A 25,085-nucleotide genomic window follows, 5' to 3' on the forward strand; every position below is an offset into this window, starting at 1 on the left:
GTCGTTATTGGTTGCATAAACATCCTGTTAGGCAGATCCTCCGTTGTTAGTTCTCTGACTGTTGGAATAATTCATACCAGGCCTCGTGACATTGGCTTGGGGCTTGGGGCTGGGCACTGGGGACAGAAGCAACTTGGGACCAAATGCAACTGAGGAATCAGTGCTTGAGCCCACCCACTCATTCTTCCATTCAGCAAGACCCACCACATCCCAGGCCCAAGGCTACGACGACGATGAGGAGGACATGGTTCCTGTTCTGAAGACGTCACCTCTGCTAGAAAGGGAGCCACAAGTGGAGAGAATTTATTGTAGGGCACGGGTAGATGCTGCCGTAGAGGCACAGCGCGTACAAGAAGCGTGCTGACACAGAGAAAGGGGCTGAAGGGAGCTGAGGCCTCGGGAGCAGATGAGTATATCGGGCAGAGTGGGACAGCGAGAAGCAGGGGAGGTCTGAGGACACACGTCAGAGGACCAAGTTCACGTGGAGCACAGCAACATACTTCTCTGTCCACAGGTCAGGAGGCACATCTCTCCTACTCAGGCTTCTGGGCATATTCATTTTTTCTGTTTTCTATTTCAAATATTTCCTTTCCCATTTTGGGGGTGGGGGAGTGTTTTATACTCTTTTCCAAAATCTCAACTTGCATGCTTAATTCATTTGTTTTATTTTTCTCTTTTTGACACTAAAAGTATTTAATGCTATTAATTATGCCTCTGCAGATAGCTCTGACTGTATCCTTTTTTAAAAATTATTATTATTTTCTAAATAGGTTGCTTTTTATCCTTGATTTACTTCTTGTCCTAAGGGTACTTTGAGATGTTATTTATGTTTTTCAATTTCTGAGTGGTGTGTTTTATGTTGTTGTTAGTTCTACTGCATTTTGATCCGAGACTGACTTCTAGAATTCCCACTTTTCAAAATTTACCAAAATATTCTCTGTAGCTTAATATTTATTGAATTTTATCACTGTCCATGAAACTTGAAATGAAGGTACACTGTTTTCAGGGTCAAAAATTTATATGTTCATATCTTTTATGTCGTTATTTATTTTTTGATTATTTGTTTGGAAAACGTGTTAGGATATTTCCAATAAAAGTGTTTCTCATGTTTCTTCTTGTATTATGAAATATTTGATTGCATGGATCTTTGTTGTTATTTAACACATAAGAATTAAACCCCTTCACTGTGAAGTATACCTTTTATTTTTTTTAATTTGATTTTACTTTTTATTGAAGTACAGTTGAGTTACAATGTTGTGCAAGTATACCTTTAGAGAGTGAGGTCAAGAGCTCGCATTCTGCACTCAAGACAGCCTGGATTCACACCCCAGCTCCACCATCTCTCAGCTTAGATTCCTTATCTGCAAAATGGAGCTAGTAATGGTATTTCCAAGTTTGGGTTTTTTAAGCACAAGCTGTCTCTTCTCTTTGCTTGGCCCTGCAATTTAAAAAAAAAAAATGGTATTTCCCTTGTCCCTTGTATAGTTGTTGGATTAAATGAGATGATGAATAGAAAGCATTTAGAATGCTGCTTGGCACAAGGTAAGTGCTCAATAAAGCCAGAATTCACTGCTACAATCACTGTTATGTTGCCTGGCTGACCATTCCTGGCATTCGAGGCCTCTGTTGTGGAGAAAAGGTCTCTAGGAACCTCTTTCTTTTTCTCCATCCAGTAAACATTTGGTAAACAGAATGCTTCTTCGTGCAGAACTTTAGAAGACATTGTGGGGAGTTCCCTGGCGGTCCAGTGGTTATGACTCCGCGCTTTCACTGCCAAGGGGCGAGTATTCAATCCCTGGTGGGGGAAACTAAGATCCTGCAAGCTGTGCCATGCAGCCGGGAGGCATTGTGGAAAACAGGAAGAAAAAAAAAAAAGCTGACAACTTCCCAGCATGCAAATGCAGTGACACACTTTGGCTTTGATGGTGGGATCACTGGGTGAGTGTCAGTGGCCTGCTGCCACTAATGTGGGGGTGGGGAGGGCAGGTAGGACGGGAGAAGAGGGGGAGGACCCAGCCTTCCCTGGATATTGTATTGAACACTACTGTCCAGCCCTCAGAGCCTCACATCCCTTCCACCAGTGCTGTGAGCCAGAACGCTGTAGGATTCCTGTCAATAGCTTCCACCTGCAACCTTCAGATGCTTGCCCTCAATGCTGGAGCCACTTTCCCCATGGGAACTTGCATGTCACCATGCCCTCCCTCCCCCAAGGGGGCTTATAGCCAAAGACTGGTGTGAAGTACAAAAGCCCAGCTCCTTGGCCTGAAGTAGGACAAACTCTAAGGTGTTATTTATATCCCAGAGCTGCTAACACACTTGCTAACCTGCCTACCTCACTCCCTTACTGGTTTTTCCTGGGAACACTTCCTTAATACATCACTTGTACTTTATTTATTTATGTTGGCTGCGTTGGGTCTTCGTTGCTGCACGCGGGCTTTCTTTAGTTGCATCGAGCGGGGGCTACTCTTTGCTGCGGTGCGCAGGCTTCTCATTGTGGTGGCTTCTCTTGTAGCGCAGCATGGGCTCTAGGTACGTGGGCTTCAGTACTTGTGGTACGTGGGCTCAGTACTTGTGGCACATGGGCTCAGTAGCTGTGGCTCGCGGGCTCTAGAGCACAGGCTCAGTAGTTGTGGTGCACGGGCCTAGTTGCTCCGCTGCATGGGGGATCGTCCCAGACCAGGGATCGAACCCATGTTCCCTGCACTGGCAAGCAGATTCTCAACCACTGCACCACCAGGGAAGCCCCCATCACTTGTACTTTAATCCTTGGCCCAGGTTAAGCTTCCGGGAGAATCTAACCTTAGATAAACTGCTTTGCTCCCTCCTAACAGGAGGAATTCGGATGTGGAGAGAATATAGTAGTCAGTTTTTGTCCCTTTGGTTGCAAGGGACATAAACCCCAAAGGTACTAGCTTAGAAAAAAGGGGGAGTGGTTAGAAGGATGCTGGGATATCTTAAGTAATCACAAGGAGGAAATGAGTACACCTGGGCCATTAGAAGCATCTGGAATCAGGACACTCTCTACCCAACATATTTTTTCTTTTTGGCCACGCCACGTGGCCTGCGGGATCTTAGTTCCCTGACCAGGGATTGAACCCGTGCCCTTAGCAGTGAAAGTGTGGAGCCCTAACCACTGGACCAGGAAATTCCCCTTTCTCCAACTTTACTTATGCTTTTACTCATGTCTGCTTTATTCCCTGAGAGTTGTAGTTCCAAATAGCTGGAAATGAGGCTGCAAAGAGCATCTCCACCTCACTTTCCTCAGCTCTGCCCCTGGTTTGTCCAGCATGGTACCAAATGGCCACAATTGGGGATAAGGAGTCACCTAGTCCCCATGAATCTCTTCTATTCCTAGTGAAAGAGGGGCTGTGACCAGAAGGAAGGAGGGGTGCTGGACAAAAAACAAAACCAAAAAACTAGATGCCCACCACACAGTTCTTTTGATGAAGAATGAAGTTAAAAATGCATGGCTTACTTGTATACCCATGTTCACAGCAGCACTAGTCACAAGCCAAAAGGTGAAAACAACTCAAATGTCCATCAACAGATGAATGAATAAACAAAATGCTGTATATACATACAATGGAATATTATTCAGCCTTAAAAAGGAAGGAAATTCTGATACATGCTACAACATGAAAGAACCTTGAAAACATTAGGCTAATGAAGTGAGACACAAAAGGACAAATATTTGTTATGATTCCATTTATATGAAGTACCTAGAATAGGCAAATTCATAGAGGTAAAAAGTAGAATAAAGGTTACCAGGGGATAGTGGGAAGGGGCATAGGGAGTTATTGTTTAATGAGGACAGAATTTCTGTTTGGGGTGATAAAAAAGAAGTTTCAAAATGGATAGCGGTGATGGTTGCAAAAGATTGTGTGAATATATTTCATGCTAATGAATTGTGCACTTCAAAAGGGTTAAAATGAGGTGTTAGGCAGGGTTCTCCAGAAACTGAACCAGTAGGATAGAGATATATATAAAGAGACTTATTATATGGAATTGGCTCATGCAGTTATAGAGGCTGAGGAGTCCAGACCCAGGAGAGCTGATGGTGTAAGTTCCAGTCCGACTCTGGAAGAATCAAGGAACAAAAAATATATGACACACATAAAACAAATAGCTAAATAACAGAAGTAAATTCTTTACCAGCAATCACACTAAATGTAAACCCTTCTATTAAAACACAGATCAGGACTTCCCTGGTGGCGCAGTGGCATCTGCCTGCCAATGCAGGGGACACAGATTCGAGCCCTGGTCCGGGAAGATCCCACATGCCACGAAGCAACGAAGCCCGTACACCACAACTACTGAGCCTTGTGCTCTAGAGCCCGTGAGCCACAACTACTGAGCCCACGTGCCGCAACTACTGAAGCCCACACGCCAAAAGCCCATGCTCCACAACAAGAGAAGCCACCGCAATGAGAAGCCGGCGCACCGCAATCAAGAGTAGCCCCTGCTCACGGCAACTAGAGAAAGCCCGCGCTCAGCAACGAAGACCCAACGCAGCCAAAGATAAATAAATAAATTTATAAATAAATACAGATCAGTAGCTTGGATTAAACAAACAAACAAACAAACAAAACCCCCTAAGGATCCATCTATATGCTCTCTACAAGAGACTCACTTTAGATATAAGAACACAGAGTCCTTTAGAAATAAGGACTCGCTTTAGATGAAAGTAAAAGAATGGAAAAAAAGATACTCCATGCAAGTAGTAACCAAAACAGCGCTGGATTTGCTGTATTATTATTAGAAAACATAGACTTTAAATCAAAAAAAGGTAATAAGAGACAAATAAGGACATTATATATTAATGTTTTTTTAAAACAGGGTATTTATTTACTTATTTTTATTTATTTTTGGCTGCGTTGGGTCTTCATTGCTGTGCATGGGCTTTCTCTAGTTGCAGCGAGTGGGGGCCACTCTTCATTGCAGTGTGTGGGCTTCTCACTGTCGTGGCTTCTCTTGTTGCGGAGCATGGGCTCTAGGCACGGGCTTCAGTAGTTGCGGCACGTGGGTTCAGTAGTTGCGGCACACGGGCTTCAGTAGTTGTGGTGCAAGGGCTCAGTAGTTGTGGCTCGCGGGCTCCAGAGCGCAGGCTCAGTAGTTGTGGCCACGGGCTTAGTTGCTCTGCAGCCTATGGGATCTTCCTGGACCAGGGCTCGAACCCATGTCCCCTGAATTGGCAGGCAGATTCTTAACTACTGTGCCACCAGGGAAGTGGTTAAGAGTTTTTAATTTCAGTTATTGTACTTTTAATTTTTAAAAGTTCTATTTGATTCTTTTCAAGTCTGCTTGGTCATTTGGTGGCGTTATTATTTCCTGCTCCCTGGCAGATATTTTAAGTCTATGTTTTATTTCTTTAAACATAATAATCAGAGGTATTTTATAATTTGGGTGTGATAATTCCAATATAGGAAATGTTTGCAGGTTGGTTTCTTCTTCTGGTTATTTCTCTGTATCCCTGGATATTTCTATCCGTATATTCTCCTTGAAAACTTATTTGGGGGAATTTGTATTTGCTTCTGCCAGTGCCCAAACACAGGCAATCGACAGCCAATTTAAATTTATAGCTTGATGTTTTTGCTTTTGACCACACAAGTGAGGTGATTTGGAGCTACATATCCACCCCAGGGCTGGCTTGTCATCACAACTTCTCAGAAGTAGTTTCTTCTCCCAGCTCCTGGTTTACTCCTGTTCGATCACGGCAGGGGGTGTCTCTCCGTAAGCACTGGGCAGACGCAGGGATTGAATTTCTGTTCCGTGAAGCATGCTAAAGTTCATCTAGTTTGGCAAATGCTTTCAGGGTAAAAGCAGTTTGTGTTCAAGTTCCTCTGTGGGTTCACACTTTCAGCTAAATTTTAGTCTGATAATTCCTTCTTTGTCCTTCAGTACTTTTAAGAAAATTTATTATTATTATTCCACATTTTTATCGTTTTCAGTGAATAGATTGCTCTGAATAGCCTGCCGTATTTACCAGAAAGCGTTCTCTGCTTTCAAGCTTCAAAAAATATTATTTATCTCTTATCTTCTTTCATTTCCTCTCTAGTTCTCTTTGTCTTGTGTACTTCAACCTGTTGAAAAGGTCTTTACTTTCATTTTAAAGGGGTTTTAAGAAAAGTCAGAGATAAAGTGCTTACAGACCACCATATTTAACCAGAAGTCTCCCATTAACGTCATTGTTATATCATTTTTGCAAATAAAATAATAAAATTCTAGAGGTTGGACGGGATGCTTCTCTCTGGTCCTGTCATCTGATGGCTAAATTTCAGCTTGCGGGAAGGAAATAGTTGTTCCACAAGATGAGCCCTTTACTAGAGAGTAGATACCCTTCCCTCCCTCTGTTTTATCAGCCTCAGTCTTCCTTGCTGGACTGAATGCACACACCACTGCTCGCACCACTCCTTCCCCCGCCCCTCACCATAATCAAGATTTGGGGGAATGAAGATTGCCTCCGTGGTTTAGATTGAAAAGATTTCCCAAGCGATTCTGATATGACCTCATCATTAATTAGAGAATCACTGGGGTAGCTTACATAGGTGAGAGGAAGCTTTCTTGACTCTCAACTAAGTTAACTGAACCCTGTTATGTGCTCTGGTCACCCCTGTGTTTCTCTGATTGAAAAACTCCACCTGTAAATATTGATTTTCCCAAGACCCCAAGTCTGGTCCACCCCCCGCCTTTTCTATGTCAATTGATGGCGATTCCTTCCGTTGTTCAGGCCACAATCCTTAGAGTGATTCTTAATTCCTATCTTTATTTCATATCCCATTTCCAATTTGGGGGGAAACCTTTTGGGCTCTACCTTCAAAATATATCCAGAATCTGACCACTTTTCACCACTTACACCGCCACCACCCTGGTCCAAACTACCCTCATCTCTTATACACTAGCACGCTTTTTTTTTTTTTAACCAAGCTGCTTTTATTTTATTTTAATGTCTATCTATTTATTTGGCTGCACAGGGTCTTAGTTGCAGCATGCAGGATCTTTAGTTGCGGCATGCAGGATCTAGTTCCCTGACCAGGGATGGAACCTAGCCCCCTGCATTGGGAGCACGGAGTCTTAACCACTGGACCACCAGGGAATTCCCTTATTTTATTTTTGGCCATGCCGCTCAGCTCGCAGGATCTTATTTCCCCTGACCAGGGATGAACCTGGGCCCTTGGCAGCCCGAGGAGTGTGGAGTCCTAACAACTGGACCACCAGGAAATTCCCTAACATGCATTATTGCAATTACCTTTTAGCAGACTTCCTTGCTTCCATCCTTGCATGTTTGATTGATTACCAACACAGCAGCCAGAAGGGTTATTTTAAATATGTCACATAATGTCACTCTTCTGCCAGAAACCCTGCAATGGCTCCCTATTTCAAAGCAAAAGCCAAGCATACAAGACCCTGTAAGATCTGTACTCCCTGTCCCCTCAGTCGTTTCCCACCACTCTCCCTTCACTCACACGCTCCAGCCACAGTTTTCTCCTCGCCGTTTTTCACTAATACCAGTCAGATGTTCCCTCTTGCCTTGGATACTCTCCCAGATAGCCCACTGGCAAACCGTCTTGCCTCCTTCAGTTCTTTGTTCAGATCTCACTTTTGCACTGGTGTCCAACCTGGCCACCTCGTTAATGATGCAACCTGCTCCACCTTACCTTGCTCTACCTTTTTTTTTTTTTTGGGGGGGGGTGTTATTCATCTTTTTATTGTTAAATTGTAAGAGTTCATTATTTATTATGACTCCAAGTCCCTTCAGATATATGAGTTCCAAACATTTTATCCCATTCTGTAGGCTGTCTTTTCACTTTTTTAAAAAAAAAATTTTTTTTTTTTGGCCGGGCAGCACGTGGGATCTTAGTTCCCCGACCAGGGATCAAACCCGCACCCTCTGTGTTGGCAGCGCGGAGTCTTATTAACCACTAGACCGCCAGGGAAGTCCCCCCCTTGCTCTACATTTTTTTTTCCCCACAGCCTTGTCCCATCTTCTAACACACTACGTAAGGTATGATCTCCCCTCGTTAGAATACAACCTCCAAGAAGGCAATAATCAGGTTTGCTCACTGAGCCCAAGCACCTAGACCAGTGTCTGGCACCCAGCAGGCGCTCAATAAATGTTCAATTTAAACATTAAATGCTTGTATTCCTCGCAATACTACTACCACCGAGAAGTATAACAATATCGGGTGGTTTTTGGTCTCCCACTACCTTCGCCCACACCTAGAAGAGCAGCTACTTGGAATTGGAAACACGTTATTTTCAGTTCACCAAAGCTCTTTCTCTGCTCAGCTTCTCGAAAGTGTATGTCCCAGGCTCACGGTTTCCAACCTGGGCGAGGTCCCACTCCCCAGCCCCAGGGTCACGCCAGTGATTGTACCCGACTCATCAACCAACCAATCAAAAATCGCCGTTCTTTTTTTTCTCTTGCCCCAGTAAATGACTTCACTTTCCGATTGGTTGTGCCAAGAGGGACAGGACGAAGCAATTTTGGCAAGGGGAGGTTTTACTCTAGGTCGGTTGCCTAGGTCACCGCCCGGCTTTCCGGAAGCTGAGGAAAAATGGGCGGAGCGAGTACACCCCACCCTTATTCACGATCTGGCTTGGTATTGGTTCGCAGCTTGCGGGCCACGCCCCCAAGCCGGACTCGCGCCGCGCCCCAAGCGGTCCGCTGCTCCGGGCCGGGTTACGAGGAGATCCTGAAGGCTCCTCCCTGGGAAGGGGACCTCAAAAGCCAGGACACCTGAACCCCGCCCCGAGTAATCGCTCCGGCCCGACGCAAGTAGAGGTGCCTCTGCCGGCAGGGACCCCTAAGATCACATTCATTCATGCTACAGTGCGAGACCGAAGGTCTGGATCCAGGTCCAGTAAATTCCGAGAAACCTGGCCGGGGCCGACACCTCTTCTAAACCGCTGTTAAAAGAGGTTTTGGATTCTAGATGACCTCCAAGGAGCCTTCCCCGACTGACAGGCCCTATTCTTCATGGAAGTCTCTGGGCTCCGGCTTCCTCAAGTGTAAATGAATAGTGCCCCGCTATGGCACTCACTTGCTGTTTGGCCTTAGACAAGTTATATCCTATTTCTGGGCCTGTTTCCTCATCCTGGCATGAAGGGACTGGACTAGATGTTCCCCAAGGTCCCTTCTAGTTATTCCTTCCTAGCTATGAAACAGCCCAGGTAACATGTATAAAAGTTCTTCATAAATATTTGACCCGTTATATAAATTGTAAGCAATTTACGACGCTATCTTCTCATCCTCCTTACTTTCTGTACCCAGGAGTTCCAGGAACGGAGAAAGAGTCTAGGGTGGCACCTAAAAATGAAATACGGACTGTCAACAGATACGGAAAAGGCTGACTGCCTGCCGCTCAGGAGATGATGCTGGAGAGGAGGTGGAATAATCTTTAACCCCCTCATTTTACAGAAGAAAAAACTTTTTTTTTTTTTTTTTGCGGTACGCGGGCCTCTCACCGTTGTGGCCTCTCCAGTTGCAGAGCACAGTCATCCAGACGTGCAGGCTCAGCAGCCATGGCTCACAGGCCCAGCCGCTCCGCGGCATAGCGGAATCCTCCCAGATCGGGACACGAACCCGCATCCCCTGCATCTAGCAGGCGGACTCCCAACCACTGCGCCACCAGGGAAGCCCGGAAGAAAGAAAGCTTTGAGAAGAGCTGAGTCAGGCTGCTAATGGGAAGAACCAGGTTTCCTGAATTGACTCCATGATCGGTCCCTTTACACTTTACAGTGCTGGCAAAGAGAAGGCATAACTGTGTTAAAACAGGTTTAAAAAATTGTTCACAGAAATAAAAGCAGACAATGTAATCTGGAGCACTTCCCACTTCCATTTACTTAGGATTCCTCTCCTCCTGACATTTGGGGTGACTAACAAAGAAGAAATAGAGCAATAAAAAATAAAACAGAAGTTATTTCCCTCTTCTGCTTTTCCTGTCACCTTTGTCTCCTTGGAAGAGCTTCTCAACTTCTAATGTTCCAAACCCACCTTTGTAAGACTCTTCAGTGGTCACCCACCCCCCTTCCAAAAACAAGGGGGAAAAAAAAAAAGCCAACTAAAACCAAAACCAAAGTGGGCCATTTATACAGAATGTCCAGCCTAGGCAAATCTACAGAGACAGAAAGTACATTAGTGGTTGCCTAGAGTGGAGGGGGTGGGAGGTGGGAGGGGTGGGAGTGAAAGGGCAGGGGGGAGATTGGGAAGGGGGCGGACAAGAAGTGACTCCCGATAGATAGGATGTTTATTTGGGGAGTGATGAAATGTTCTAAAATTATGGCGATGGTTGCACAACCCTGTGATTGGACTAAAATTCCCAGAATTGTCCCCTTTAAGTATATACAGTGTGTGAATTCTACCTCAACTAAGCTGTTAAAACAAAAGGGGCATACAAAAAGCAAAACTAAAACCAACCAACGTGTGCCTTTGCTTCTTCCCTAGGTTCTGCGTGTTTAATCCTCTCACTCTTAGGGGATCTGGGCCATCTGGCCCTGCAGATGTTTCCTGAATCTCCAAAATGTGTCACCTCCAGGGTTGCCTGCCTCCTGCTCTTGCCACCCCTTCACATTCTGCAAGGCTCCATGTAATAGAAGGAAGCATGCTAGTTCCCCTGCCCGCCTGCTCACCCCCTCCTCTGCCACCTCATTTCTTGGCCACTCTGGATGGCGCTGGGCTAAAGAAAGGAAGGACAGACAAGGCAGAATAGAGGTGAGTCTTGCAGGAGATTGGAGAAGTGAGAAACGATCTAGGGCAAAATGAGAAGAAACGAAAGGGAATGTTGAGAAGGAAAAGAATCAACTTCACTTTTTGTGTTTTCTTTTCCCCTTCCTGGAATACTTCAAGGATAGCAGATGGCACCTGAATTGCTTTCCTTGGTCTAGGCTGTCTTCTTTCTCGAGTTCTTGAAGGAAGCAGCAGACAGGCAGTTGTTACACATCTGCTTCCTGTCAGTCTTTCACATGAGAGCTCACCTTCTTAAAGAAGTCCCCGCCCAGCCTCCTCCAAAACTACAACAACTTCCCTGACCCTGACACTTCCTAGCCCCCTTCCCAATTTGTTATTTTGCTTTTCTGTCTTCCTTAAAATTTAACCTCTGTGAGGGCAGGACTTTTTTTTAATCTGTTTGAGTCCCTGGGTCTGGCCCAATGTCCTCCTCAGTCTCAGATTTTTTTTTTTTTTTCTTTTAAAAAATTGAGCTAAGGGACTTCCCTGGCGGTCCAGTGGTTAAGACTCCACGCTTCCAATGCAGGGGGCACGGGTTCAATCCCTGGTTGGGGAACTAAGATCCAACATGCCGTGGTGCAGCCAAATAAAAGAAGAAAAAGAAGAAAGAAAGAAAGAAAAAAAATTGAGTTAAAATACACACAACCTAAAATTTACCATCTTAACCATTCTGAAATGTGCAGTTCTTTGGTATTAAATAGAGCCTCAGATGTTTGGAAGGAGCACAGTGCTAAGCTCAGAAGCCCTGGAATCAACCCATGTGGACTTAGCTCCTGGCCAGCCTGTTACTATGTGGCCTTAAGTGAGTTACTCAGGCATTAGATTCTCGGCCTTCCCTCTGTGAAGAGGAGATACTCACAGTATTGACGCCATGGCCCTGGAGAGGCTGGAAGGCCATGGGTGTGTAGCAAGGGGCAGTGCTTGGCTCAGAGGGAACCATTGTTGTTATTCTAGAGCTTGGAATTCAGAATCAGAATCAGGTTGGGTTTCACTCACAAGGTCACATGGATACAGCTCGGTCCTAGATGTAGCTTTAGCTGAATCCTGAGCAGAGCCTCCAGGTTGAGGGGTCTGTGAAGTGCTCCTGGCTTTCAGGACTGAGTAAGCCTCTGCTCTCTCTTCTCTGGGGCTGCCTCTCCATTCCTCTGGGGCTTGGGGGAGCAAGGGGTGCTGCTTCCAGCCATGGGACTGCACTGAAACTCGGTATTTATTGCTTGTCTGGGGCACCTCCTTACGGCACCTATCTCCTTAGCCATTCCCACGTGTCTGCTATGTGCCGGGCACTGTAATGGTTACTAGGGCAGTGCAAAGATAGATCCAATTTGGACCCCATCCTCGAAGATCTTACAGTTCAACCACGAGGATAAGACATGTGTGACTGGGCCATTTATCAAGCTGATAATTATTTATTGACTGCCTACCATGTGCAAGATGCTGTATAAGACATTGATTCAGGCACGGCCACAGAAATCCAGGGGAGGGAGAAATGATGGTGGTTTAGTCATACTCATCTAACCTAGTGCCTGGCTTCCAGAAATGCTGATGAGACGGATGGGGTTGGTTGGATGTTTGGTTGTCAGGGAAGGTTTCACAGAATAGGAGAACAAGTCGAGGACACTGCTGAATAGAATCTACTCACTGGAGAAGATACTGCAAAGACATGGTCCTCCGGTTCATCTGAGAGGCTGTGAGGCAATCTAGCTGATGTGAGGGTTCCTGTAGGGCAAGTGGAAAATTCAAATGGAAATGGGGTCCAAGAAAGAAAAGGAAAAGCATGAAGGATGCTGGGAGCTTACTCTCTGTTGTCTTTACACAAAGGTCCCTCTGGGTTTACTTTCCATTTGAGTCCTTTTGATAGAAACCCAGGAGCCAAAACCTACTTCTCTATTCTAGGAAAAACGTCAGTGCAAGCACAACAGCTGATCCTCAGGCTCAGAGACAGGGAGGATTCTGGAGTGGACGGGACTAGGGTGAACTGGGAAACACAGCCCTATCTAAAAGGGGGCAGCCACTGCTCGGTTCAAACTAGATGCTGGAGGCAAGAACCTCGGCCTGCTGTTTCCAGCTCTTTTGATGAATCGAAAGCTGGAAACCTGTTTGGTTTTTTCTTTAATGGAATCTCCCAATGTTAAATATCAACTCAAATTTTGTTAATTTTATTTCTTTTTTGGCCGTGCCACGTGGCACATGGGATCCTAGTTCCCCAGCCAGGGATGGAAACTGTGCCCCCTGCATTGGAAGCACGGAGTCTTAACTACTGGACCGCCAGGGAAGTCCCAACTTGAATTTTGAAAAGAAACTCTGCGACCATTGAAACACATTTTCCAACTGTAGCTATCAGTCTATAACCTCTATTTAGGGAACCAAGAGAGATGAGGTTAGAAAGATGGGCTGAAGTGAAGTTTCAAATGGCCTTGAATGCCATGCTTAGAGAGGTCTGACTTGAGCCTATAGACAACTTCAGTTTGATAGACTAAAAGGGTTGTTTGAACAGGGGAGTGGCTTGATGCAAGGGTCTGGGGGCAACTGGAGTAAAGTGGGGAGGTGTGGCATATGAAATAACAGGGGAAGCAGTCAGGATTGAAGGTTACTGCAACAACGCAGGTTTGCAGCAATGAAAGCTGAAAGATGGTGGCAGTGGGACTGGAAAGATAGGTTGGGGGAAAAAAAAAGACAAAGACTAACAAGATGATAAGGAAAAGATGGGGGAAGCAGAGGGGGTGGCAGGAGAAAAGATAACTGGGAGTTCCAACTCGACTTGGAATGAACCAGCTCTCTCGCAAAGAGAAAAGGCCAACCAGCTTGGTTTCAGGCCTGCTGAGTTGAAAGAAGTCAGCCTGATGCTAACCCACCACCCGAATGCTGAGCCGGTAATGAGTCCGCGGGCCAGAGCACCGCGGCGCGGTCCTGGCTCCGCTCCTGGCCCCCTGAGGGTCTGGGACAAGCCCGTTTATAAATTGACTTTATAAATCAGTTGCCTACAAAATGGGGGTGATGCCGCCGGCTTCTCAGGTAGGTTGTGGGCGTTAAGCAGGAGGCGGACGGGGCCGCACTTGGGAGCGGGGAGGAACGAGCGAGCGCAGTCTTACCCCGGGCTCTGGAACGTTCGAGGTCTCGGGGAGGGGCCGGCGAGGGCCCCGGCGGGCGACCGGGCTGCTGGCCCTTGCAGGAGAAACAGCCGCCCGCCCCGCGCCTCCCCGGACCAGCCTGCGGTGGAAAGACCACAAGCCTCCGGGGCGGCCAAGTTCAGGGGCACCACCCCCCACTCCCCGCACCCCGGTGGGCCCCTGGTCTGCGCGGGCCGGCCCTCCCCTCCCTAGCTCAGTCCCCGTTTTCTGGAGCCCTGCCCCTCCTCCCGTCCGCAGCTCATCCTCCCCGCGGGGAGGCCCAGGCCGAGGCGGGGTCCGAGCGCCGCAGCCCGCAGCCAGCCCGCCTGATTCCCGAGTCCCGACACGGCCGGAAGCGCATTTTCCTCCCGCCCCCAGCGCGGCCGCTCTAGGAACCCGGGGTGCGGGCTTCTCAGTGGGAATAACCCCTTCGGCCCCGGCAAGTGAAATCGGCTTCTGGAGGAATTGGTACACTTGCTCCCTGAGAAGGGTTGAGTTGCCTGGTGCTCACTCCGGGGGACGTTTTGATGATTCTGGTGCCTAGATCAGGAGGGCGAAGCCCAACTGCCTCGGTTTCTCTCCCAGCTCGGCTGAGGTCATTTCACCTCTCTGAGCCTTGGCTTTCTTACCTGCAAACATAACCAAGCTAGCTCAAAGGCTTGCTGTAAGGATTCAATGAATTAATACATGTAAGCACTTAAAAGTGTGCTTGACACATAATAAGTGCTCAATAAATGCTAGCCAACGTCATTATTATTACTATTATTACTGCTGTCTTTTTTAAAAGGTCTGTCGGTAGAGGGTCAGTTTTGTGACACAAGAATAAGGAACACGGTAGAGACAATAGTAAGGGCTGCTATTGATTGAGGACCTTCTTGCTAGGTTACTTACAGACCTTATCTCTATGGCCTTAGGGCAATTCTGTGAAGGGAGTATTATTCTTTGTCCCATTTTATAGGTAACTGAGTGTATGTCAGAGTCTGATTTGAACTCAGATCCCTCTGGTTCCAGGGCACATGCTCTTCTTCTCCTCCACACTGCGTCTCTGATATTGAAAACTTTTTCTGGGAATTCCAAACTAAAGCATCAAAACAGACATGGATGTCTAGTTAGTCCAGAGCTGAGGAGGCTGTGCAAAATCACCTAATTCCTCCAACGGGACAAAAGTCAATAATGAAGGGAACTGCCCCGGGATGGACACCATCCTTGCCTAAAGAAAAGGATCTTGTGACCTTAAAAAGGAGCAAGTTGCGCAGATTCCCCTGGAGGTCCACTGCAGTGGGTACGATTCCTGGTGCCGGAACTAAGATCCCGCATGCCATGTGGTGCGGCCAAAAAATAGGAGGAAAAAAAAGCAAGTTGTAGACGTCCAAAGAGAGAAAGGCGTTGAGCATACGTTTTAAGGATAAATTAAAACCATGTTTTTATGTGCAAAAACAATTACCATCCAGCCCGCCCTTTCACACACCCTGTGGAAACCTCAGGGGCCAGTTTGACTGGCCGTTTCTTCCTGCTTCAACTCCTCAGGGTCCCTCTGGGCAGTTTTCACTGGGCTCTAGCACTTAGTACTACTAAAGGTCCTTAGAGTGTGTGGAAGCCTGGAGGACGTGGGCGGCTGTTCTTTCTTCCTTTCATTCTCTAGGGATTTAGCAACTAGACAGGCATGCAGGAGAGCAGCCCAGGAGAGGGTGGGCCTGGAAGCTGTGAGTGAAAGGGGTGAGAGGCAATGGGAGATGAGGAACTGGAGTTGGTGGGCACCAACTTTCTTCCCCTCCTCCTCCCCATGTCCTTAGGCACGCCGCTCCCTCTGCCTGGTTGAAGCTTTGAGAGGGCTAGACATTGTCCATCTTGTCACTTCTGCAAGAAAGAGTGGGGCTTTCTCAGGATCACTCCACAAGTTAATGGTTTAGTCAGGACTGCTTAGGACATGAATACCTCATTTAATGTACCCAAGGCAGGAAAAGGAGCATGAGGCCACACTGGTTCAAAGACCATACACACTTTCTCCAGTAAGGAAAACCATGTTCATACAATACAGGGGAGATGTTTTCTAATAATTTTTCCTTTTCACTTCTTTTTTTTCTTTTTTTTTTTTGCGGTACGTGGGCCTCTCACTCTTATGGCCTCTCCCGTTGTGGAGCACAGGCTCCGGACGCGCAGGCTCAGCGGCCATGGCTCACGGGCCCAGTTGCTCCGTGACATGTGGGATCTTCCCAGACCGGGGCACGAACCCGCGTCCCCTGCATCGGCAGGCGGACTCTCAACCACTGCGCCACCAGGGAAGCCCTCACTTCTTTTCATAGTTTGAAAAAAAAATTCAAATGGTATAAAAAGATAAAAGTGCAGAGCCAGCCAGCCTCCTGCCTCTGGCTGCCCCATCCCCTATCAACACCTGCTGAGGTGAGCATGTTACCAATTTCTTATGTATCTTTCTAGAGATACTTTACGCATATGCAAGCATCTCCTTTTAGAAAAACATAAAAATGATAGCACACTGTAGATACTTGCTTTTCCCCTGGCTTTTTTCACATAGCAACATTTTTTTAAAATAAATTTTAAAATTTTATTTATTTATTGTTTCTGGCTGCATTGAGTCTTCGTTGCTGCGCGCGGGCTTTTTTCTCTGGTTGTGGCGAGTAGGGGCTACTCTTCGTTGCGGTTCGTGGGCTTCTCATTGTGGTGGTTTCTCTTGTTGCGGAGCACAGGCTCTAGGCGTGTGGGCTTCAGTAGTTATGGCACATGGGCTCAGTAGTTGTGGCGCATGGGCTTAGCTGCTTTGCAGCATACGGGATCTTCCTGGACCGGGGATCAAACCCGTGTCCCCTGCACTGGTAGGCGGATTCTCAACCACTGCGCCACCAAGAAGCCCTCACATAGCAACATATTTCGGAGAATGTTTCAAGTCAGTTTGTACATAACTAGTTCATTTATTTTCACAGCTGCTGAGTATAGCATTATATGGATATGCCATAATTTATTTCATCAGTTCCCCTATTGGTGGACATGTAGATTATTCACAGTCTTTTGCTATAAAAACAACATTTCAGTGCGTATGATTGTGCATACGTCTTTGTGTGCACGTGTCACCAAGCCTGTAGGATCTAGAAATGGAATTGTTGGGTCAAAGGGTGTGGGCATTTTGAATTTTGATCAGTGTAGCAAATTTCTCCTTCCTCCAAAGAGGCAGTGCAGATGTATCCTCTTATTAATCATGTTTGAGAGTGTCTGTTTCTCCACAAAGTATATAATCAGACTATTTACATTTGATAACTTCTTAGGTTAAGAACAGTGTTTCATGGTTGTTTTTATTTGCATTACGAGGTTTTTTTCTTTTATAAATTTATTTATTTTATTTATTTATTTCTGGCTGCGTTGGGCCTTTGTTGCTGCACGCGGGCTTTCTCTAGTTGTGGCGAGTGGGGTCTAGTCTTCGTTGCGGTGCACGTGCTTTTCATTGTGGTGGCTTCTCTTGTTGCGGAGCACGGGCTCTAGGTGAGCAGTCTTGAGTAGTTGTGGCACGCAGGCTCAGTAGTTGTGGCTCACAGGCTTAGTTGCTCTGTGGCATGTAGGATCTTCCCGGACCAGGGATCGAACCTATGTCCTCTGCATTGGCAGGCGGATTCTTAACCACTGTGCCACCAGGAAAGTCCCTGAGGTTTGTTTTATAACCAACACTGGTGAGAGAAAATTGAAACCTGACATTGGAGGTGTGAGATTTTAAGAAAGCATCATGCTGCTTTGAACTAAGTCACGTCTGATCTGACTTGGACGAAGAAAATGAGAAAATTTGCCAATGAGCTCTAAGCCACCTGACTCCTTGGAGAAGAGGTACAAAAGACAGACAAATGAAATCCCAATTTTCAAAAGAGGGGAAAGATATCAGTAACACAAACCAACGGCCAGGAATCTTGATGTTTAACTCAGCTAGAATTCTAAACCAGACCATCAAATGGATGATTTTTGAGTACAATGGCATGGTGTAGGGAAGAGGAAGGACACTGAGTCCTATCAGACTGCAATAATCACAGCTTTTACCTAACAGGGTGACCTTGGGCAAGCTACTTCATATATCTCTGAACTTCCACTTCTTCAGCATAAAATAGGGGCAGTAATAGCCATGGGCCAGAGTTATGGCAAAAACTAAAATAACTCATGGAAAATGCTTGGCACAAAAGATATCAGTGGGAGTTCCCTGGCGGTCCAGTGGTTAGGACTTGGGGCTTTCACTGCCGTGGGCCTGGGTTCAATCTCTGGTCCAGGAACTAAGATCCCACAAGCTGCACAGTGTGGCTGGAAAAAAAAAAAAAGATATTAGTTAAAGTGGAAGGAAGGAGGTCAAACCTGAGTCCTCTGAGGTTATAGGCCCTAGACATCTGAGAAAAGGGGAAGAAAGCTGGACAGATGATCTGGAGATAGAACAGCTGTAAGCCAGAGCAGCTTGATTGCCCCTGTAAAAAGTTCCCATCAGCCCTGGGAACAAATGCTCTACTGGGGCCTAAGCAAGGGAAAGAAGGTTGAAGACAGATGGAGGAGAGTATTATATTGTCACATTAAAATTCTTTTTAAAAAATCGGGAAGCTCTCAAAAGTTTGAAGCCTGAGTAGAAGTCCAGATCTAGTGATCAAATCTCAAGGGTGAAAAACCAGACAAACAAAACCTGCAAATACTATCCCCCTTAAAGCTTGAAACAAAACCATCTTCTTATCAGTTGGGTATTTCTAGGGCCACCAATGTTTCATTCTTTGTGAATGGCCCCTGGAGACGACAAGGAAGAGGTACTGTGTATCTAATCTGTCAACCCCCCCAAAAAAGCCTAAAGATGCATGTTGTAGTTAATCCCCTTATTGGGATTATGAGTGGGATGCGTAATTTGTAATAGTGTCTTTAAACCCGGCTGCATTTATGGCAGCCATGCTGCTTATCATGCCCCGTCGGAGCTGTGTTTGCCATCTGTCTCTGTGTTGGACTGGATCCAGAATTAGGGGATGGGTTGAAGACATGGCCCTCGGCATCTCAAAATGTCATCTTGATGAGGACTCACCGGAGAACTTTCTCCCAAACCTCACGTGAGTTTTGTAACCAATCTTTGCTTCAGCCTCTAGAAAGCACAGCAAATCTGTAACCCGCTTTTAGTAGTTATAAACAGAGCTTTATACATATGTATTGTATACCAACCCTGGATCCATGTTATCATTTCACCCCTTATTTTCCCTTTGCCATTTTATTTTTTATCTTGATCATGATACCCTACTACTGCTACTGTGAGTAATTATGGCCAGCGTTTTAGCGGCTGTGAGGCTTACTAGATGCCAGGCACCTGTTGCAATGCTTCAAGTCTTTGTTGAAACCAAGCAAGGTACAAATAAAGAAACAAACACAACTGCCAGGTTCCCTCATCTCCCTTATGGTACCAACTTAAAGGGGTCGTTTTAATATCTGAGGACATAAATCTTAGAGAAAGGCTGCATATCTCTGACTTCATACTTCTGCTTATGAAGCTGTATTTGGAAATAAACAGACCTACAAAGCAAAACAAGAACCTCTCAGCAGTCAGAAGGCATCAGTCAGGGAATTCCCTGGTGGTCCAGTGGTTAGGACTCTGTGCTTCCACGGCAGGGGGCCTGGGTTTGAACCCTGGTCAGGGAGCTAAGGTCCCGCAAGCTGCTCACTGTGGCCAAAAAAAGAAAAAGAAAAATAAGTCAAATTGAAGGAAACATATCAAATAAATAATAGTACAGTGGGTACCCAGATGTGGCAAAGGTGTTAAGTAGAACTTAGGAATACCTGAGGTCAGACCCCCAGACAAAGGTGAGGGCAGTTATCTAGGAGACACTGTAGTCAGGGAAGGAAGAGGAAGGATTTAGCTGGATTTCGAAGGAGAGAAGCTCCAGTCTTAAAGCTGGGAAATCCAAGACTTCACAGTTGATCTGTGGCCTACAACATGTTATCTGACTTGTTTGAAGTCCCATTCCCTTGTGAGTAAAAAGAGGATGATAATACTTGCCTCTCAAAGGTAGAAACAAATGCCTTCATGTGAATGAAAGTATAAGTTGTAAAATGCTTACTCAATGTGAGCTACTGTCAGGGCCTAGATTTACATTGGCTGGTATTTGATCAGGACCCTGCAGACAGACCAGACTCAGCTACGTGGACAGGAGGAGGGGAAGTGCTTTAGAGCAGAGGGAGGGAGTCAGGGTTTGGTGAAAGGCCCAGAAGCAGGACAGCCCTTACTCGGTCAGGGGATGGGTGGGGTGGAGCCCTTGGTACTGGGAGGGTGGGGATTACCTGTGAGGGAGGCAGAAAGGCTGCGTTCAGATAGGGCCAGGCTCTTCGGGGGTTTGAACTTCACTGTTCTACAGGCACAGTTCTAGGTTCCTTGGGGGATGTCAATGGTGGAATCAGGCTTCAAACTTTTGAGAGCTTCCCGATTTTTAAAAAAGAATTTTAATGTGTGTGACAATATAATACTCTCCTCCATCTGTCTTCAACTTTCTTTCCCTTGCTTAGGCCCCAGTAGAGCATTTGTTCCCAGGGCTGATGGGAACCTCTCCAGAAGGTTAGTCCATGTGTCACATGTGGATAGGAAATCAGTTGAATCGACCTAATTTGACTCGGATTAGTACAAACCTGAAAAGGAAATCAACTTTTTTTTTAATCCCACAATCTCCACTCCTAACCTTCCATTTAAAAAGTGGTTGTGGGCTTCCCTGGTGGCGCAGTGGTTGGGAGTCCGCCTGCCGATGCAGGGGGCGCGGGTTCGTGCCCCGGTCCGGGGGGATCTCACGTGCCGTGGAGCAGCTGGGCCCGTGAGCCATGGCCGCTGGGCCTGCGCGTCCGGAGCCTGCGCTCTTCCGCAACGGGAGAGGCCACAACAGTGAGAGGCCCGCGTACCACAAAAGAAAAAAAAAAAAAGTGGTTGTTTTTTTTTTTCTCTAAATTGGAAATCATCAAACAGAACAAAAGATTACAAAGCTAAGTCTTGCTCTTACTTCAGATTCTCACTTCTCCTCCCCAGAAGTAACTCTTTCCAGGTACTTATGCAAACTCCCCAGAATAGTCAAGATATACACAAAAGTTATTCACAGAGTCGGACTCTTGCGGTTGGAGAACATCTGAGCGACCATGTCATTTTGCAGAGGTGGTAACTGAGGCCCTGAAAGCTTAGCGACTAGAGTTAGTTCAGATCATACCTTAATGCAAATATTTGGTTTCAAAACAGTATACAAAGATTTCATTTCTCTTCATTTGTATTATATATATATAATATACACATATATATATAATATACACATTTACTTAATATATAAGTTAATTTTATTTATACAATGATATATGTGGTCTTCAGTAGCTTAATCAAAGTTATTTTAACTTTATAAAAATAGAAAAGTTCCGTAATTTCCAAAAATTAAAAAAACAAACAAACCATCTCTGTTGAGGATGAGGACCATGGAGTCATTCTGAGGGCAAACACTGCAGTGCCTTTAGGGAGACCCATGGGCACCAGATGGGTGGGGAGAAGTAAAGGACACTGGAAGCAGGACAGCTGGCTGGAAAGTCACTGTGGTAATTCAGGAATGAGAACCAGGGGGCTGCAGTGGCCTGGGGCAGGCGGATGGAAGAGCTGGATGGACTCAGCAGGGGTGCCATAGGCCTGAGGACCTACTGGCTAAGGGGTACAGAAGATGGACCCCCCCCAGGCTTGGTATCGTGTAGGGAAAAGGAGCTGGTGAATCTGGGATGAGGGCGAAGTGGACGTGTCTGTTCGGCAGATGGAGAGAAAGAGCTAAGGCTTTGAGGAGGGGGCAGAGCTGGGCAGCTAACAGCTAAGGATTTGGAACTGACCACATGCAACAGGAGATTTCTGAGGAAGAGAATGTAAAGGAAGGACTTGGTTCTGAGCTCAGGGGACACAGTGGTCAGGAGGCACCAGGAGGGAAGGACTTGTTGTGATAAAGCCTTAGGAGCCACCGTTGGCACTTGAGCAGTTCCTGAGTCTGGAATCTCAGACTCTCAGAGGTGGAAGGGACCTCCAGGTCCCCAGACCCAGCTCTTGTCCCGCATTTGTGAACCACGTTCCTGAATAGCAGCTCCCAATGTTCCCTGTGGGCATGCACGTCTCCGCGGAAGAAGGCCCCATCCGTTCCTGGTGGCAGCATCTGGCAGCCTTTCTGCCTGTGGTTAGACAGCTGTCCTGGTGACAAGGTGCTTGGGGTGGTGAGGTGAGTGGCTTCCTCCAGCTTCACCTTCCCAGTCCTTGCATCCTGCCCTGAGAACGTCCCCATCCATACAGCAGAGGATTGGAGTGTCTAGTCGTGGCCCCAAGTCCTCCCAGATTACTCAGGACATTACCCAGATTTCCAGACTCCTGGCTCTCCTGCCCACCAGGCTGAGGGCTGTGCCCTCTGATGAGGAAGACTGAGGCAGACGTGGCTAGAGTTGGTCAGCTCCAAATTCTTGCATCATCTCATTTAACCCTCCTGTCCCTTGGAAACCAAGGCTCATCCTCTTTCCAAAGAAGAGGAAGTTAAATCTCCAAGAGGCAAAGTGACTTGCCCAAGATCATACTGGCAGTGAGGATGGAGCAGCGTTTGGATCAGGATCTACCTCCAGGACCTCACTGCTCTCAAAGCAACCTGGGCCTCGGGGCACAAGACCCTGTATTAAGGGGCCATGTGGGAGGCTCGTGAGCTGTGACCAAGAAGAACATGGCGGTGGGTTGTCCATGAAAGGCAGGGAGTCAATCCAATCCTCATCCTTCCAGGAATTCCCCTGCCAGGAGGGTCTCCTTCACGGCCACTGTGCCAGCTGACTATAGGCAACAGGACAGCACACTGTCGTCTATAGTCAGAGCGCCCTTTGCCGCCCTAGAAGCAGGACAGGAAACTTTCTGGAAAATGGCTTGGCCCATCCGGAGTGCCCTGCCCTTCCCAATTCCTCTCTCCAGCTTGTGGAGCAAGATGAGGAGAGAATGGCGGGGCTGAGAGGCTTACCCTGTGGTCCCAGAAACACATGCACACACACACACACACACACACACACACACACACACACACACACAGCCAACCTGAGCCCTGATGGTTCTGAAGTCAGCATGCCTGGGTTTGAATCCATCTCTGTCACTAGTAAGCTGTGTACAAGTGACTTACTCTATCCTCAAATAATAATAATATTGGTTTCATGAGTTGTTTTGAAGGTTCATGGAGTTACTACATGTAAACCCTTGGAACAGTGCCCAGCACGTAGTGAATAATCAAAGGAACTACGTCAGCAGACATCATCCTATTTATTACTCTGAACCTGGTAGACACACACAGATCAAGGGGTACAGAATCAATAGCTACAGTTAAGTGGGTGCTGGAGCATCAACAGTGAAAGATGATTAACATACTGAAACCACCTTTCAGCCTCACGGTTGGGGAATACAAGAGGAGTGACAAGGATTGTGACAAACTGGAAAGCCCGTGCCCCTCTAAAGAAGGAAGCTACCGCCCAGCCAGTTGTTGCCATGTGAAAATTTGGGTGATGTTGCCACATCTTTGGATTTTCCAAAATTTGAATTATGTGAAATGTACCAATTTTTAAATGCGGCAATTAATTCAGTTTTTAAAAAACCCCAAAACCTTGTAGGCCAAATTCAACTCTTCTGTGAGCCTCCAGGGTACAGCTTTCCTGTCGACTTACTGCCCCACGGCCAGGTCAGGCTTTTGCAGCCCTGGGAGGGCAGAAGAGAGCCTTGAGGGCCGGATCTGCCCACAAGCCTCTCTGATCCCAAGTCGGCCTCCTTCTCACCTGTCCCTCAGAGCAAAGGGGAGAGTGGGGATGTCTGGGAATGAATGTGATTGTGCAGTGGAGGCTCTGCCCAACTCTACCCCATCTGTCCAGCCTAGGGATTAATCCAGAAACAGATGGAAGAGGCAGAAGGATGACTTCATTCCACGCACTGAGCACCTACTACCTGCCATTACTGTTCTAGGTGCAGTGGAGACAGCAGTGATTACAAGAGGCCAGGCCCCTGCCCTGATGGAGCAGATCTTAACCCCTGTGTGTGCGGGAGGGGAAGGCAGTGCCAGAGGTGATGCGTGCTTCGAGAAACAGAGCAGGGGAAGGGGGGCCAGGAGGAGCAAAGGCCCTGAGGCTTGACTGAGGTGTCAAAGGTGACAGAAGCCAAGGATAAGATGGAGGTATGCCTGCTAGGGAAGGTGGAAGGAGACAGCTCTGATAAGGAGCAGAGGCAGGGCCAGCAGGGCCTCTTCTGCTGGTCACACTCTCTAAACCGCATATGTAGGCCCAGAGGAGTTGCCTCCCCTTAGCAATTTCTGACAGTTTGTTCCTCCCCTCACTCCCTCACATCTCTGGACAGATAGCCCTTTTCACATTCTCTTTGTGAATGTGATTTGTAATTCCTTTGTGTTTATCACACACACACAAACACACACAATCAAACCTCTTGAGTTCTTGAGGGTAGAAAGCCCAATTTTTGTTCAGCTCCGAGGTCTCCCTGCCGTTATGTTCCCCACAGTGCCCAGAAATAATAGGCTTTCATATACCAATGTGTTAAACTGAAATAATGGCATGGCTTAAGCACGTTCCCTCACTTCTCACACCTTAGTTTCCTCTCCTGTAAAATGGGGATAATCACTGATTGTGATGAGGAAGAAAAGAGAAAAAGGCTATAAAAATTGGGGGCCTAGATAACCTGGACTTGAGGCCACCAGGGTTTTTCTCTTGCTCTGAGTTGGGTGCCCCTGGAGCTACTGGGAAACATTCTTGCCCTCCTCCCTCCTGCCACCACGGGGCCTCAGTTTCCTCCTCTGAGGGGAGCTAACTGGGGAAGAGGGGCCAGCACACACTTCCCAGTGAGGCTGGGGCTAGGGACACAGGCTGCCACAAATCTCTCGTGGCTGCGCTGGTCCCCTCAGCCCAAATGCTTGTTGCTGTGACTACTTATTTCACCTAAGCCATTTTTGGTCTGTAGGATGTTCCGTCTCCAGGTCTGTCCTGCCAGCCCTGGCTCCCACCCCACAATCCAGGCATCCAGGACCCATGCCTGGGTCTGAGTCCCAACAAAGGCAGGCCCCGGAGACCAGCAGTCAACAAATCTGAGATAGGGCTTTCTGGGAGCGGCAGGCGGAGCCCCTGTGAAATGGAGGGTGGCCATAAATCCGGAGGCCCTCACTGGTATCTGGGTTCCCCCGAGAGCTGGCTTCCACTGGAGACGGAGAGAGGGGCGTCGTCTCAGCCACCTCCCTGCT

General features: G+C 47.0%; 1 long non-coding RNA gene across 1 annotated transcript; it reads right to left on the reverse strand.

Annotated features, from left to right (window-relative positions):
- Positions 1-1,444: 1,444 nt before the first annotated feature.
- LOC115803767 (uncharacterized) lies at positions 1,445-14,178 on the reverse strand. The gene is made up of 3 exons (XR_016387785.1): positions 13,816-14,178; positions 12,366-12,442; positions 1,445-4,077 (listed from the first exon to the last, which is right to left on the reverse strand). It is a non-coding gene; the product is annotated as an uncharacterized LOC115803767 (long non-coding RNA).
- Positions 14,179-25,085: the final 10,907 nt, after the last annotated feature.

The sequence above is a fragment of the Delphinapterus leucas genome, chromosome 15, assembly GCF_059928025.1.
Source record: "Delphinapterus leucas isolate spDelLeu-1000000601 "Yukka" chromosome 15, BTC_Dleu_Yukka2, whole genome shotgun sequence".
Lineage (NCBI taxonomy): Eukaryota > Metazoa > Chordata > Mammalia > Artiodactyla > Monodontidae > Delphinapterus > Delphinapterus leucas.